At 42.3% G+C, this 17,783-nt stretch overlaps 1 non-coding gene across 1 annotated transcript; it reads left to right on the top strand.

Moving 5' to 3' along the window:
- Window positions 1–1,519: 1,519 nt before the first annotated feature.
- On the top strand, window positions 1,520–1,636 carry LOC136380191 (U5 spliceosomal RNA). Its single transcript, XR_010746867.1, has one exon. It is a non-coding gene; the product is annotated as a U5 spliceosomal RNA (small nuclear RNA).
- Window positions 1,637–17,783: the final 16,147 nt, after the last annotated feature.

The following is a 17,783-nucleotide window of genomic DNA, read 5'->3' as shown; positions in this document are numbered from 1 at the left end:
ATCTGATCATTCTAAAACTCCTGACATATTTGAGTCTGCCTCAGAGGCTTGTTTCGTCTCTTGAAACAGTTGTTGTTTTTGCCTTTACTATACCTTGTAACTTTCGTGTTGAAAAGTGAACCTGATGTACTAGGTAAAAGAAATTACAGTAAACAATCCTTTAGTGGCCCTGGCCGGTTGGCTCAGCGGTAGAGCATCGGCCTGGCGTGCGGGGGACCCGGGTTCGATTCCCGGCCAGGGCACACAGGAGAAGCGCCCATCTGCTTCTCCACCCCCCCCCTTCCTCTCTGTCTCTCTCTTCCCCTCCCACAGCCAAGGCTCCATTGGAGCAAAGATGGCCCGGGCGCTGGGGATGGCTCCTTGGCCTCTGCCCCAGGCGCTAGAGTGGCTCTGGTCGCGGCAGAGCGACGCCCCGGAGGGGCAGAGCATCGCCCCCTGGTGGGCAGAGCATCGCCCCTGGTGGGCAGAGCATCGCCCCCTGGTGGGCAGAGCATCGCCCCTGGTGTGCGTGCCGGGTGGATCCCGGCCGGGCGCATGCGGGAGTCTGTCTGACTGTCTCTCCCCGTTTCCAGCTTCAGAAAAAACAAAAAAAAACAAAAAAAAAACCCAATCCTTTAGTGAGGAGATATATGGTAAGGGGCATGGAGAAGGGAAACATTCTGTAGTCAGATGATTAGGTCTTACTCTTTTGGTGAACTTGTGTCTCTGGAGTAAATCTTAGCCAGTACTTCTCACTCTCCTGCTTCCCCTGGGTGAAACAAGAACCGTAGGAGGAACTGGAGTTTGGTATCTCTCTTCCTCTCAGTGGAATTCTAAGGCTGACTAAAGTTGGGTGTTTTCTCTCCGCCAGGTAGTTTAGACTCCTATAAAAGCCCAGCAACAGGTTGGGCTATGCTAAAATACTTTCCCTTCAGGGTAGGTAGGTCTTGTTAAGAGTGTTCTGGTACAATTCAAAAGGTTTCTTTTTCACCTATCTATTAGCCATTTGTATTCCTTCTTGGAAGAAGTGTCTGTTCTTGTGCTCTTCCCATATTTTATTGGATTGTTTGCTTGTTTTTTTTGTTGTTGTTGAATTTGTGAGTTCTTTGTATATTTTGGATATGAGGGCCTTATCTGAGCTGTTGTTTGAAAATATCATCTCCCATTTAGTTGTCTCTTTGTTTGGTGGTCAGTTTCAGGTGGGACACAAAATTGAGATCATGGATATAGATGAGAGTGCAGTGGTTACCAGGGGGAGGGGAAGGGCGGAGAAGGAAGGAGTAGGGGGAGGCGAGGGTTATAGAGAAAACCAAATAAAAGGTGACAAAGAACATTTTGACTTTGGGTGAAGGGTATACAGCATAGTCAAATGTCAAAATGATCTGGAGATGTTTTCTCTGAATCTATGCTCTCTAGTTGACCAATGTCACCCCGTTAAAATTAATTGTCTAAATAAAATTTTTAAAAAAATATTTGCTGTTTTTTCTCTCTCCCTGCTGGAAGCATAAAAAGATGTTTCTATGACAATAAATCTAAGGATCTACTCCAGTTTCTCTTCACATCATATAAATCTTTTGTCCTTACTAAAGATTTCCATGGAGAGGAACAATTACTGAGTTAACATCCAATTATTTTGAGGCCTTGCATTTGCAAGACTTAGGACAGCATATAAAAATAAGAATAAATAAATAAATAAATAAATAAATAAATAAATAAATTGGAGGATCTGGTTGAGCTCCCGGAGGTAAAACAAAAGCAGGCGAATCCCACTATGTCTGGGTTCCCCTGGAGATTAACTTTCAGACGTGTTCATACTGGATCTCCATCAATTTGTCAATTATAATTTCGGTTTTTCTATCTAGCCACTAGACTCTGCAAAGTTTTTGCTCATGGATTTCTACTCTGGTAAATTTTGCTTCTTCGGTCTATACCTGTCTATACCTGTCTACCATTTCAACTTTTAAAGCAGCAGTTTGCCCTGTGACGTCACTTCTCTGCTTAGTCTAAAAAGAGCTGTCGATTTTTTTCTTTTTTTTTTTTTTTTAGTTTAGACATATTTTTACTTGTTAGAACAGGCTGATGACTTCCCTCCTTTTTATAATCTGGATAGAAAACTGAAATCAACCCACAAGATCAAACAAAATTATCTGGCCCATAGAAATAAATCTATCTAGCAAAACTATATTCATCACATTCAAAGAAAATCATTCAAGTGTATTCAAAGATGTAATAAAAGAGAAGCCCAAACAACCATGGAGAGACGGACCCCATAACGATGAAGAAAGCTGCACATGGGAGAAATAACATCTCTCCCTCAGTTAATGTTACATTCAGTGCGACGACACAGGGGCATTGGGTGACCAGAGGACAGAACGGGGACACACAGACAAGGGGGCAAGGACACTAAGCAGAAACTCACCTATTTCACAGCTCCGTTCTGATGGATCTTTCATCTTGAGAAGTCACAAAACTGTCTTGATGGTTCAAGTTTTTCTGCTGTTCCTTTCTCTATAGACAAGCTTAACAATGAATGCTCTTAGTTGTAACATCGGGTCTAAGGGGGAAAAAAACTGAAATTCTAAAAGTGAGCAGAGGACTCAGCTGAAAGCAATGCTATCTATTAAGGCCTGAAATGTTAAGAACTTCACATTCTCTTCCACAGACTTGTCTTCAAGGCCTGCATCCTTTTCATGGTATTGTAGCCATCATGTTAAGACACAAATTATTTTGAACAGGCCATCACAAGGAAACCTGAAATCTCAAGGTTTGAGGAATATCCCTAAATAAGCCACATTTCGGAAGCCCATCTCTAAAACGCAAAGGTGTTTGAAATACAACAGTCCAAATTCTGCCTGCCTTCCCTCCTGGGGAACGTGATGTCCTGTATGCTAAAAACAAAACAAAAACAAAGACAAAAATAACAGAGAGGAAGTGTTAAAAAGAAATCATTAGGTTTCAGAAGTCACTTTTGGTGAGTCAAGATGACAGACAACAGAGAAGAGGAGCGAGGAAGGGAGTAGCAGGACACATCTGCTAATTAAATTTGGAATAATTATTTAATTTTTGCTTCTAAAATATTGCCATTAAAAACAATTTGAGGCCCTGGCCGGTTGGCTCAGCGGTAGAGTGTCGGCCTAGCGTGTGGAGGACCCGGGTTCGATTCCCGGCCAGGACACACAGGAGAAGCGCCCATTTGCTTCTCCACCCCTCCGCCGCGCTTTCCTCTCTGTCTCTCTCTTCCCCTCCCGCAGCCAAGGCTCCATTGGAGCAAAGATGGCCCGGGCGCTGAGGATGGCTCTGTGGCCTCTGTCTCAGGCGCTAGAGTGGCTTTGGTCGCAACATGGCGACGCCCAGGAGGGGCAGAGCATCGCCCCCTGGTGGGCAGAGCGTCGCCCCATGGTGGGCGTGCTGGGTGGATCCCGGTCGGGCGTATGCGGGAGTCTGTCTGACTGTCTCTCCCTGTTTCCAGCTTCAGAAAAATGAAAAAAAATAAATAAATAAAAAAAATAATTTAAGCCCTGGCCGGTTGGCTCAGTGGTAGAGCATCGGCCTGGTGTGCGGGGGTCCCGGGTTCGATTCCCGGCCAGGGCACATAGGAGAAGCGCCCATCTGCTTCTTCACCCCTCCCCCCCTCCTTCCTCTCTGTCTCTCTCTTCCCCTCCCGCAGCCAAGGCTCCATTGGAGCAAAGATGGCCCGGGCGCTGGGGATGGCTCCTTGGCCTCTGCCCCAGGTGCTAGAGTGGCTCTGGTCGTGGCAGAGTGAAGCCCCGGAGGGGCAGAGCATCGCCCCCTGGTGGGCGTGCCGGGTAGATCCCAGTCGGGTGCATGCGGGAGTCTGTCTGACTGTCTCTCCCCATTTCCAGCTTCAGAAAAATACAAAAAAAAATAATAATAATTTGAGGTGGCAGGGCCCTTGGCTGTCCCCCAGATCTGTCTCGTTTCAACAGTGTTTAGACAGACCAGGCCCAGGGACACCCCTTCCACCAGCCTCCACCCCCCGCCAGCCTGTCCTTCCGTCACCCCCTTCCAGACTATCGCAGTCATCCTCAGCCTCCCAGACCAGCCCACACCATTTCTTTTTTTTTAGCTTAAATCAGTACTTCTCAAACTTTTTGAAGTTGAGGCGCATTTAAAATTCTATAAATAATTGTAGGTGCACTATATTCAAATTTCTGAGAAATACGTTAGAATAATTAAGTCAAATATTAAAGAAAAGAAATATCAAGTCCAAGCATGCTTTGATGGTAATTAAACAAAATCAATACGACAAAATTAAATTTATTCTGACATTAAAAATACATTGTTATGTTACATTTTTTGAGTTATGCTTTTTAGAATTTGTAAAAAACAACAAAAATGTTCTCTTTTTATATATATATAGATACATTCTTAGTAAGATTTAGTAAATTCGGTAGGTCCCGGTGCGAATGTGTTAAATTTTTTTATTGTTGTGTTTATGAGAAACATGAGCCAGATGTGTCCTAGCAATTTCTTCAGTGTTTGGGCATATATTTAAAAGGCAAACTCTCATTTCCTTGTCAATACATTGAAGAATTCCTCTCTTTTTATTCTTAATTGTGTTGAGGGTAGAAAATCCTAATTCACATAAATAGAATGTTGAAAATTGTAGTAAAATTTTCAAAGCTTTTTAAATATTGCCACATATTCCTATTTTATAGAAATCCAAAAGGTTTCAAGAGACAAATCCTTATGTTTAATTATCAATCCAAAACCCCCACCATACATATCATCTTAACTTTACACCAAACAAAGGATAGAAGAAACTTGCCTCTAGTCTTTCTGGGGAACATGGGGGTAGTGTAAACAATCCAGCACCATAGCTTAACAGCCTTTTGCAACCTAATCAGGCAAGTGAGGTGGGGGGTTGGACTGACCATCAGCTTACAGCCAATTCCCCACACCTCTGTCCCCCAAAAATCTAAACTCCAAAATCCCTGTTGGTTTTTTGGTCCCGAACAGGCACATACTTCTCTGGAATACCACAGGGTGCACCTGGAAATCTTCTAGGCCACACCAGTGTGCCCTGGCGCACACTTTGAGAACCAATGGCTTGAGTTCTTACTGCTGGACAACCATGAGTTGAGCCATTTCTCAGAATTTCTACTCCACTGAGGAGGAGGTCTCGGGAACCGCCGGTCAACCTGCATCTGGGTGGGGCTCCTACGCCCACCTGTTTCTGGGCCTCCTTTCCGTGAGCGGGTCGGGTCAACCTGCATCTGGGCGGGGCTCCTACGCCCACCTGTTTCTGGGCCTCCTTTCCATGAGCGGGTCGGGTCAACCTGCATCTGGGCGGGGCTCCTACGCCCACCTGTTTCTGGGCCTCCTTTCCATGAGCGGGTCGGGTCAACCTGCATCTGGGCGGGGCTCCTACGCCCACTTGTTTCCGGGCCTCCTTTCCGAGAGCGGGTCGGGTCAACCTGCATCTGGGCGGGGCTCCTACGCCCACCTGTTTCCGGGCCTCCTTTCCGAGAGCGGGTCGGGTCAACCTGCATCTGGGCGGGGCTCCTACGCCCACCTGTTTCTGGGCCTCCTTTCTGAGAGCGGGTCGGGTCAACCTGCATCTGGGCGGGGCTCCTACACCCACCTGTTTCTGGGCCTCCTTTCCGTGAGCGGGTCGGGTCAACCTGCATCTGGGCGGGGCTCCTACGCCCACCTGTTTCTGGGCCTCCTTTCCGTGAGCGGGTCTGTGTCTCTGCAGCTCAGGGGCCACTTCTGCCGTGAGGTGGCTGACAAGGGTGAGGGCACCGACCGTCTCTTGAAGACGCCTCACCAGCGCAGCGGCCACACCCTCTTCCAGGATGTACAGAAAGCCTTCCAGAGATGAGTGGGGTAGAACTCAGGGTCCAGGAGAAGAGCATGGACGAGGTCCCCGGTGGACCTGCCTGCTCCGGGCTCTTCCCACCCAGACCCTCAGCCCTGTACCTTCCTGGAGGTCCACTTCCTGGGCGAGGAGGAGAAGCTCAGGGAGAAGATGGGCGGCCACCTGGCTGGCTGCCCGCGGGCTGGGCAAATATCTCCTCCATAGTCTCAGCCTCAACCACAGCCAGGAGGCTGGCTGCCCCCTAGGTCTCTCCCTAAAACCACTAGGCTTCCTTTTCACCACCCTGGAGCCCTCTCCCCTGTCTTGGGCCATATGGAAGGTGACCAGTCGTCCTCCTTCAGGGAGGACAGTCCTTCTTTCGTAAGTTCCATCCTCCCTTAAAAAGTGTCCTCCTACATGTCCTCCTTTTTGATATTGGAAGACTCATCTGTCAATGTCCGTATTCGATCAATGCAGAGTCGATCCACTGCGTGTGATGTGATGTATTTGTATCTAAATTATTACTTTTTTCTTACAATTATTATTAAAAGTTAATAGGCATGTAAGCATAATGACATGTAAGCAATATAAAAGCATGTAAGCAATATAAAATATTACAAATGTTTTTATTATGCATTTATCATATTATAGTACATTGTTGTTGCAGTGAATAAAATGTTTCTTATATTTACAATATTGTTTTCTTCCATTTATTTTCGTCCTCCTTTTCATTGTAAAAAAGTTGGTCACCTTACCAAATGGAAACAATAGAGCTTTTATTGCAGAAATGATAACAATCGTAATAGTATAAAACTAAAGTTAAGTTTATGAATTTAACTTCTAGCATGTGAGTGGTTTCTTTTACATGTGGATGCCTGATCAAAGATACCCTATACATTTCATGAAATTCCCAGTCTGTTAGCTACTCACTAGTTGTTTCAATACCTCTAAGTCCTTTGTCTTTTCCCACGGATTTTTAAAATAAACCTTGTATGTATTTGTGAGGTTTGAGTCCAGGGCCCCTTACCAAAAGCTAAAACTAGCCAGGTGGAGCTTTAGGTGACCCGGGGCCGTGACAGTTTCCACGACTCTCCACCTGAGGAAGAGAATGAAAGGTTCTTCCTGAGTCTTTTCGTTTCTTAATAACCAGCTTAAAATCGATTTCCCAGAAGGCAGTGTTAGCAGGGGAAAATCTTGGAACCTTCACTCCTTTGCCAGGATAACGACTTTTTTTCTTCAACACCAGAAAGGTGTTTCTTAAAAAATGACCACACAAAGCTACACAGAGTAACTAAATTAAATGGGGATTTTGTATTAGGAAAAATATACATTACCATTAATTTTATGTTTCTATAAGTTTTTATAACCACCCTTTCTGGTAATAGATATTTTTAATCCCATTTTACAAACCTGTCATTGGAGACTTGAGACAGCTAGCTAACTTTCTCAAAGCCTGCTGTCTGACGACGAGATTGGCCTCTTTCCACAGTCTTGTGCGGTGTCCCCCTTAGGAGTCTGTCTACTCAAGAATTCATGAAAAGTCAGAAATATTCTTTTCTTTAAAATCTCCCAGCCGAGCCCAGGCCTAAGTTTCCAGTGGAGTTCTGATCATGTGCAATCTCACCAAAGCTTTCACAGCTGTAAAGCCAGTAGCCACGGCCACCATCACAGCCGTCTGGCCCATGCAGGTTTGCATTTGATTCGGATAGATGGTAATGAAACAATGAAGCCAAGAACTGGTGGGCCATCATCTTTATCCTAGCTTGCACTCAGTGGGCAAGAAATACACACAATGGGAAAACACTTTCCTTTCTATTCAGGGCTCCCAAAGCCACTGACTTATCCAAGTTTCCTAGAATCAAAGGTTTCTAGCTCACCAGCCTTATTCACCTCTGTTCCCCATCTCCTTCTCTCTGCACAAACTCTGCACAAACTGGCTTCTTCTTCAGCACTCCGCCATCTTGGCTGCTTCTCCTCTGCTCCATGTGGCCTTTCTCTGCTCTCCTCCAGCATGGGCTCCTCTGCCACATTTTACAATGTAGAAATCAAAACCTTTAATCCAATATACAAACAAGGAAGCCTCTGATACAAAGTCACTTATCTGAAGCATAATGGGATTCCTCATGAGAGTGCACCACCCCACATCATGCAACAGTCAAAGGTGTGAGGAAAAGCTTAGTCTTAAAACTAAGCCTTAGGCTATAATGACTCAGCCTGCTTACAGCCTATCCCCCACACCCAATGCAAACATATATATCTGTAAAGCCAGTAGCCAGGGCTGCCATCACAGCAGCCTGGTCCATGAAGGTTCACATTGGATTCAGACAGTCGGTAAAGAAACAAAGGAGCCAAAAACTGGTGGGCCATCATCTTTAATCCTAGCTTGCACCCAGCGGGCAAGTAAAAACACACACCGGGCTCCAAAACCCACTCACATTCAGTGCTCACAAAGCTACTGACTTATCCGAGTTTCCTAGAATCAAAGGTTTCTAGCTCACCAGACTTATTCACCTCTGTTCCCCATCTCCTTCCTTCTCCCTGCACAAACTCTGCACAAACTGGCTTCTCACTCAACACTCCGCCATCTTGGCTGCTTCTCCTGGCCTCCTCCACATGGCCTCTCTCTGCTCTCCTCTCTGCTCTCTCCTCTAATATTAATCTCAGGAGCCAAGAGAGCAAGCTCCCATTCTGCCCTTATTTTATAATGTAGAAATCCAAACCTTTAATCCAATATACAAAATAGGGAAGTCTCTAATACAAAGTCACTTATCTGGGGCATGATGGGATTGTACCACCCCACATCAAAAAGGGTAGGAAAGGCTTAATCCCAAAACCAAGCCCCAGGCTACAAGGATTCTGCCTGCCCACAGCCCACAGAGACAAATATTAATATCACCTGGGCAATGGCCTCCACGTGGGCAGCGCCATCTTTAACAAAATGAGCATAATCCATTTTATCTGCCCAACAATATCATATTTACAAACTTATTTGACCAACAATAGCTTTAAGCACAGCTGTGGTTCAGTGACCCACCTGTTCATTCAGAACGCGTGTACCTACTTCAAAACAAAACAATCTACAAGTGAATAAAACTAGGACTCCTCTCCTTGTGGCCTCTGACATGGCAAGCTGGTTTTCTATTGCCCAGGAGTATCTCAGATTCAAAGAGTCAGTCTCCAAACTTTCAATGTGATTGTCATTGCAGCTGAATCTTTACAGAGATAATTTTGTCCCAGTGGCGAAGCCTTTCTGTTAAATACTGGTACATTACGGCAAGAGATAAGCATCAAGGGACACATAGGAGTACATTCCCAAGGAAAAGGATTCAGTGACAGATTTCCTACTCTTTGTTAAATCACAAACTAACAGATTTGTGACTCATGGGAAACGCTGAGTAGCTGGAGCATTTAAATATGTGTATCTCTGTACATGGCCAACAACAACAACAAAAATCCTTCCAAACCTGTAAGAATTTTTAGTGAGTTGATTTGAGCCAAAGGTCGTCCGTTGCCAGGAAGCAAACTCTCAACGGATTGAGAAAGTGCTCCAGCTAATGGCGGTTTCATCACTCATTTTATATGTCAGAGTCAAAGGGGAAGATGTCAAGGGCTTCCAGGAAATTGATCAGTGATAGATTAGGGAGATGGGAGAAAGCAAAGCAGAGAAATCTCTGAGATTGGGTAAAAGTGAAAACGTTTACACTAAAACCTCCCTTATAGAGGAAAACACAAGACAGGTTAAGCTCATTAACATGATAACAATAGCAATGAAAGGGTTTGTTGGTTCCTGCTCTGATAGGATGCCCGCCCTGAGGGGGCAGAAAAAGACAATTACCCCCACCCCTCAAAGGCATGTTATCAGGGACATTGTTTCAGATGCAAATGAGAAAACAGACAGGCTTCAAAGCAAACACTGACCTTCCTTCAGATAGAGAACAACTCCCTCCCTAGGACATGAGGACCCACCATGAACTGCTCTGAGCTAGAAAGGTTTTATTTAGACCACCTTGTGTTGACCTTAGTTCCCCGAGTCCACAAGGCCATTGTGTAGACTTTCCCTGAGCTTGTTAGGTTTGGTTCGTGGCCACATCTTGATTTATTAAAAAAAAATTTTTTTTTTCCGTCCACAACTCGTACACATATATACCGAAGATTGACAAAGAACGTGAAGGGAAATGATCTGGGAAGAAGGTGATGGGAAGAAACATTTCTTTTTGATTCTAACTTACTTTCCATTATGTATGTTATTTTCAATTCTGCATCAGAGCAGTTAACCAAACTTTTCTAAAAAAAAAAAAAAAAAAAAAAAAGGAAATATAACAGTGGGTCTATTTTTAAAATTCAGAATCATTTTCCTTAGAAATTCTGATTCAGTGAGCCAAAATGGGACTTAGATTGCTGGCATTTTTTTTTTTTTAACAAACATGCCAAGTGGTTATTTATTACCAAAAGTCAATTGTGAATTATTTAGTAGGCTATCAAAGAACCAGGTAATTAGCATTTAATACATAGATTCTTTCTGTAAGCGTAAAAGATTTTGTTGAAATAACCAATAAAATAGCTTTTTAAACGCAGATTTATTAAGAGGATAACATTTGGGTTCTTTGGAGATTTTTAATGAACACATTTAAATATGTTTTGTTAAAATGGCAAAATAATTTATCTGAAGTTAGCATATAGCCTCAGGAAACTTCTGAGTTGATTTTTTGGAAACCTTCAGATCACGGGTTCCAAAATTTATCTTGGTTATCGTGGATGGAAAAAAAGGGGGGTGGAGACACAGGCTAAACCCAACAGGAGTGAGCCCTGCACGGTGGCTCTGCAGACTAGAGACCTAAAGTCACCAACCACACAGCATGGTCTCAGGTGAACTTTCTAACTAAGAGAAGTTCACGGTGGGTAGTCATGTCCCAGAGTGGTATTTTTCGCTAAACAAAGGTCAATGCTTATTTAATCAAGCCTGACTGTTGTCTTTTGCATTTACAACAACTACCAAATAACAGGCCTTTGAAATGTAAGAGTAATCTTCTTTTCCCGGCCCCCTCAGGGCGGACATCCCACCAGAGCAGTCACCAGCAAACCCCCTCATCGTTCTTATTATCAGACGAACTGGTAACGGATTCCTTCCTGCCTATGGAAAAGAAGTTTCAATATGAACCTTTTTACTTTCTCTCCAATCCCAGAGGTTTCTCCACTTTGCTTTCTCCCGCCTCTCTAATCTATCACCGATCAATTTCCTGTGACTGCCTTACAAATCTTCCCCTTTGATTCTGATGTATAAGATAAGTGTGAAGCTGCCATCTTCCAGAGCATGTCCCTGTCCACTCAGACTCTGTTTTTGGCAGTTGTCAACAGTTTGGCTCAAAAAAATGACATTGTTAAGCCTAATCCGGAGGGACCCGAAACATTGAAGACAAGAACGAACAAAGTCCATCGATTACACATCAAAGCTTTATTGTCTAGCTTGGCCAAGCGGCGGCAACTCCGAGAGAGGCCTGAGGGAGAGCGCATGCCGGCCCTTTGTTCTACTTAGTTTTTATAGTTTTGTACGTGGGAAGTACAGAAGCAAAAATTATAATTAGGAGCCCCTTACCACTATTGGTTATAGTCATATGTCCTTTAACATGATAGGGCCACATTCAATTTGCAAGCCATACATTATTTTGGAGAAAACAAAATTTACAAGTCATGGCTATAAGAAAAGGTTTATTTTGGCTTTTCTCTCCCTGCACCTGGCTAGCCATTCACCCCTTTCCCCACAGGTGTGGTGGAATGTCTGGGAATCCATGTTTTCCTCCCCTTTGCATTTACAATACAATGCCAAGGGCCATCCTGGTCATGCCAATCACACAGTACAGGGACTATTTTTCACAATTTCTCTGCACACCTTAACCCAAATTAATAAAATGTTCTTCAAGCCTCCCAAAATATTGATATTAATTCTGTAGCTTTTGGTACTTTACAACACCTGCGGGTGAGGTGGCACAGTGGCTCTTCAACAATGATGCTCTAACCTATTAGTAACTGGAGAGATACAACTCAACACCACATGAATAGCCACTTTTTATTAATAAGCTTAGCAATTTCTAAGATAATAATACCAACTGTTGACAAAGAATAAATTTGTTACATCAATCCACAGAGAAATTTAATGATACCTACTAAAGTTAGGATGACTATAAAATGTGTTGGTAAATTGATATTTTTAGACTAACACAACATACTTGTAAAGCCAGTAGCCACGGCCACCATCACAGCCGCCTGGCCCATATAGGTTCGCATTTGATTTGGATAGATGATAATAAAACAACAGAGCCAAGAACTGGTGGGCCATTAGCTTTAATCCTAGCTTGCACCCAGCGGGCAAGAAATACACACAGTGGGAAAACACTTCCCTTTCCATTCAGGGCTCCCAAAGCCACTGACTTATCCGAGTTTCCTAGAATCAAAGGTTTCTACCTCACCAGCCTTATTCACCTTTGTTCCCATCTCCTTCTCTCTGCACAAACTCTGCACAAACTGGCTTCTTCTTCAGCACTCCGCCATCTTGGCTGCTTCTCCTCTCCTCCGTGTGGCCTTTTTCTGCTGTCCTCTCTGCTCTCTCCTCTCTAATGCTAATCTCAGAAAACGAGAGAGAGCAAGCTCCCAGTCTGCCCCATTTTATATTGTAGAAATCAAAACTTTTAATCCAATATACAAACAAGGAAGTCTCTGATACAAAGTCACTTATCTGAGGCATAATGGGATTCCTCATGAGAGTGTACCACCCCACATCATGCAATCAATCAAGGGTATGGGCAAAAGCTTAGTCTTAAAATAAGCCTTATGCTATAAGGACCCTGCCTGCTTAGGGCCTGTCTCCCACACCCAATGCAAACTACAAGTGAGCAAACATTTATATCATATTTACAAACTTATTTGACTACTAATATTAAAATAAATAAATTACATAATATATATTTAATATACTTATTTACTGATTGGCAAATTCTTTTTATTAGTGATAGACTTATAAATGTTTCTGTTCAAAATGGTTTCTGAAAATAAAATTCTTCAAAAATTTGAAACCATAATTATTTATCTTGAAGCAAAACAAAAAAATAACCACTTTATTTCTTAATTAAGTGTTAAAAATAGCAAGCAAAATCATTATTGTGGGACATATTTATATACTTGAAGCAGTTTCTTAGCCATCATAATGTGATTATTTTCTGAAAAATATAATTTTAATATAGTTTATTATTAATTTTTATAAAATTATTTGCCATCATTTCCAAAATTGATTCTTGTCACCAATAAGAATTATAATCAGCGTTTAGCTTTCAGACTGAAGTTTAAATAAAACTGTTTATCAGGTGGTAAGATGTTTTTTTCCTAGCAGAATAAACTTTCAAAAACTTTATTTAGATTCAATTAATCGGGTTTTCAGTTGAACCGTTTTTGGGTCTAATTTTCTACATGAAACAATTTATGTGGTCTTCCTCAGCTGCTTGGATTTCTTCTGTTATTGCAGGAGCTAATATCTTAATAGCTATTACTGCATATTTCATAAGTGCAGAAAACACTGAGAATAAAACTGAACACCATTTAAGAAAGCAGTAATTTGATCTAAATGAAAAGCCTTGTTTCTCGGAGTGATATTCTTACACACTTTCTGCAGGCTCATGCACCAAACCTCTGTGAAAACAACATCTTTGGGCAGTTTTCGTAACATAAAACTATTCATTTTTGAGATAGCAGCTAATAGTGTTTCTCTCAGATTTGTGCTTTCTGGGTTCCATGAAATCAATGCTACCTTTACAGCCATAGAGTAGATTTTTTTTAAAAAGGACAACAGATGTATTAAACAGGGTTTATGGTTGCCATAAACTTTCTTGAAAGGGAAATTCGGGGCATATTTTAATTAAACATTATTTCAAAGTCAGTCATCATTACTAACCTGGCTGGTTTGCTCAGTGCAAGGAGTGTTGGCCTGGTGTGTGGACGTCTGTGTCTGATCCCTGGTCAGGGCACACAGGAGAAGTGACCACCTGCTTCTCCTCTCCCTCCTCCTCCCCCTCCTCTCCCTCTCTCCCTCCCACAGCCATTGGCTCGATTGGTTCGAGCATCGACCCAGAGTGCTGTGGGGAGCTTGGTTGATTCCAGCATTGGGGTTGCAGGGTAGATCCCAGTCGGGGTGCATGCGGGAGTCTGTCTCTCTATCGCCCCTCTTCTTATTAAAGAAAAAAAAAAGAGAGAGAGAGATCATTACCAAGAAGTCATCGTTAAAGAGTGTGGGTGTCTGAGGGATGGCAAAACCACTGCAGCAAGACCGGTCACCCGCTCTCTGTGCGTTCAGCTTCTCTCCACAGAGTGCTGTTCACATGCACCTCATCTCTTACCTTCCCTGTGTTTTGTTTTCCCCAAATTCAACAGATGGTAGCCTGCCAGTTTCATTTCCGCGGGAAACATGAAAAATTACATCTAATACTTTCCTTACCTCCTCGCGAGATGGGAGGGAGGTAGGCGGCCCTGCCAGCTCCTGGTGCAAGCTCATTGTTTGATATCCAAGCACTCATTCTGCATGCTGTCCTTGAAAGGAAGCCATTGGTCAAGTTTTACTTTTATTTTTTTTAATAAGTGAGAAAAATAAAGTCAATTTCCAGATTTGAAGTTACTACTTTTTTTAACATGTCATTTGTTGTATATTCTCAGAGAGCCCTGATAAAAAGCTAGAAAGAAGTATTATCAGACACAGTGGGCATTTAACAAACCCATATTCGTTTTTATCAATGCAACTTATAATAATATTTCATTTAAGAAAATAAGTCCAGGACAGAGGTTAAGGTAATCAGGTTCTGTAGACAAGAGGAGGATGCTCAGTTTCCCCAAATTGAAATTGTGCACAGCTTACAACCCAGCTCTCCCTCTTCTCTGTCTTCATTAGAGACTCTTGCACGTGGGTACTCTGAAGCACAGACGGGGGCTTTTACAACAGGGTCTGGGCGAACACATTTTGGAACATGATGGAATACGGCACACTCGGATGGACAGTATCAATACGAATAGCTCTCAACAAGGGTATTAAGTGGAGAAAAAGAAGATGATATTGTGCACATCAATATGAAACACTCACAGAACAGTAGTACGTGGTATTTATAAACCTGTCTATTCTAACGAAAGTATAGAAACCTGAAGGTAAAGTTCAATGTCAGGTTCCTAATATTTACACGGCTGGACAGGGAGAGAAGACATGAAGCCCCGGAGATGTATGTGCTTCAGCTATCACTGACTGCAATGTAACCAGGACAGGGTATGAACTCATCCTTGTTATTTCTGGATGGAGGTAAGTGGCTATTTATTATATTACTTTATATTTTATGTTTTTTTTTAAGTTTCACTCAAAAACTAAATAATTTTATAATGATTAATTCTCAGTTTAATTTAGAATCACCCTGTTACATATTTACTCTGCTTAAAAAAAAAATAAATTCTTGACCCCACTGCTACCTCCAAGGGGTTACAAAGAGAAAAAATTTTAAAATCTGGTACTTTATTAAAGAAAAACTTTGTGTGAATCTTAACATGAAACAAAATATACAATCAGCACATTACTGTTCTTGACACATTATCTAGAAACAATCATACAATTGAAGGAAAGGTTGTATGCAGAATCTGATTTAGGAATAAGGAAATAATTCTCAAGTTTAACTACGTGAAGTATCTTCTTAAAAGATGACATAGCAGGTCTGGCCTCTGGTGGCGCAGTGGATAAAGCATCGACCTGGAATGCTGAAGTCGCCGGTTCAAAACCTTGGGCTTACCTGGTCCAGGCTCATATGGGAGTTGATGCTTCCTGCTCCTCCCCCCTTCTCTCTCTCTCACTCTCTCTCCTCTCTAAAATAAATAAATTTTAAAAAGGTTAAAAAAAAAAGACAACATTGCAGAATTGACGTTGTTACAGTGAGAAACGATGGAAACATGTTAAGAAAATCAATATAAGCTTCACGAAACAATGAACACATGCCTGACTTCCTTTTAAAATAAAGACGGTGGAAATAGCAACAACCTTCATGCAAATTAACTAGACTGTGGTTGCTCTCATTAAGAGAACCAAAGCTTAGTCAATCTAACGATAATGGATGAGTTATGATGGATTTCAAAAACAATGTTTTATTAAATTAGCTTTGGGATCATATCCCAAGTTTCCTTTATTTTGAGAAACATCACTTTAATAATTAACAGGGGGAAAAAAGATTGTGTAGATTCATATCATTTTAGTAGAACCCATTTAATCTTCAAAATCTGATAAGGACTTTTCAATCCATAAAACTGTGAATCGGCTAGACACACATTTCAAAGAGCTGATGAGTTTGCAGATCACTTCCCCCTCACTCTCCAGTTACCGGGAGGTGGCTTAGCACTTGCGTCGTGTCTTTCCAGCTTCAGAGAGCCGGCAAACTTGAACTAATTAATCCTTGCACTACCCGGTGAGATAGTGATAAGAAACTCTTTGAAGAGAGAATCCAGCTATATAATTCACACTTGCTTATAGAGAATTCAGCGTGTAATGCTGTGTTTGTCTTTCCTATCTTTCTATGTCAATAAGTCCGGAGAAATAACATCCATATGTGAATAGATGATGCATCGCTATCTATTGAGAGTAAAATGATGTACGTTGCACCCAATCTGCAGCTAACGGCTAACAGAGAAAGATATATGAGCAGCCGACACATAAGGAACATCTGGTAAACTTCCCTGTCTTTCCTCTCCTCATTCACTTTACGTCTTGTTCTCAGATATTCCAAGAGAGGACTTGATAGAGTGGGACAGGCCGAAATGTTTTTTTCAGAGAGGGTCTCCATTTTTCTCTGGCTCGTTTTTTGAATGATTTGTATTTATTCTAAGATCAAGTGTTATAAAATTAAAAGTCTATAAATTATGCTGAGTCTAAGGGAATACCATATGGGAAAGCTTCTCTCAAATGAGAGAATATTTACCGACTCTATGAAGAATTCTCTCTGCTAGGAGTCCCTTCTCTCTGCAGGTAGCTGGCGGGAGCCGTCTACCAAAACAAATCTCTGCCCGCGCACGAAAGGCCAACACCAGGTCACTCAGGAGAGCACGCTTTCCGTCTGGAAAGTGCTCTACATCTTTGTGCTGAAATAAGAGAAATTCACATCCCATTTTTCTGTATAACAGCAAATTTGTTTAACATGAACCCCTCGCTTTTTCATTTCAAAGGACTTTTACTGCCTTCAAATTGCTTGACCCTCATCGAATCTCTATTAATATCTAAAATGACACAGATGCACAGACATGCAAAAGAAGTGATACAACTGGAGAAGCATCTGATGTGCACACATGTATGTCTTCTAAATTTTTTAGTGTACTGTTTGCATCCAGTTGTGGTTATCATTCCAGGGGTGACCCGTTTTGCTAACGTCCATGGGCTGTCACTGAAGGAAGGATGTAGAACATGAACAACACGATTTATACATGCATACACTTTCTTTGGAACCAAATTTATATATTTTAAATGGTCAGCTTTGGTGTAAAAGACAGATATTGGCTGAATTTTGATATTTAAAAAAAAATAATCTTCTGCCCTGGCTGGTTGGCTCCATGGATAGGGCATCAACCCAGTGTATGGATGTTCTGGGGTTGATTCCTGGTCAGGGCAAACAGGAGAAATAGCCATCTGCTTTTCTTCCCCTCCCTCTCTGCTTTGTCTCCCTCTTCCCCTCCTGCAATCAGTGGTTCAGTTGGTTCCAGCATGGCTCCTGGCACTGAGAAGAGTTCAGTTGGTTTGAGCCTGTCAGTCTCAGGTGCTAAAAATAGCTCAGTACTCAAGCATCGGTCCCAGATGGTGGTTGCCAGGTGAATCCTGGCCAGAGGGCATGCAGGAATCTGTCTTGCTATCTCCCTTCTTCTCACTAAATATATATACGTATATATTTTTTATTTTCAAGTTCTAAGCATTTATCCACTTAAGTTGATCAAA

Source organism: Saccopteryx leptura, chromosome 8, assembly GCF_036850995.1.
Source record: "Saccopteryx leptura isolate mSacLep1 chromosome 8, mSacLep1_pri_phased_curated, whole genome shotgun sequence".
In the NCBI taxonomy this organism is placed as follows: Eukaryota; Metazoa; Chordata; class Mammalia; order Chiroptera; family Emballonuridae; genus Saccopteryx; species Saccopteryx leptura.
The sequence above is the reverse complement of the archived record's forward strand: the minus strand, read 5'-3'. Positions and strand labels throughout refer to the sequence as shown.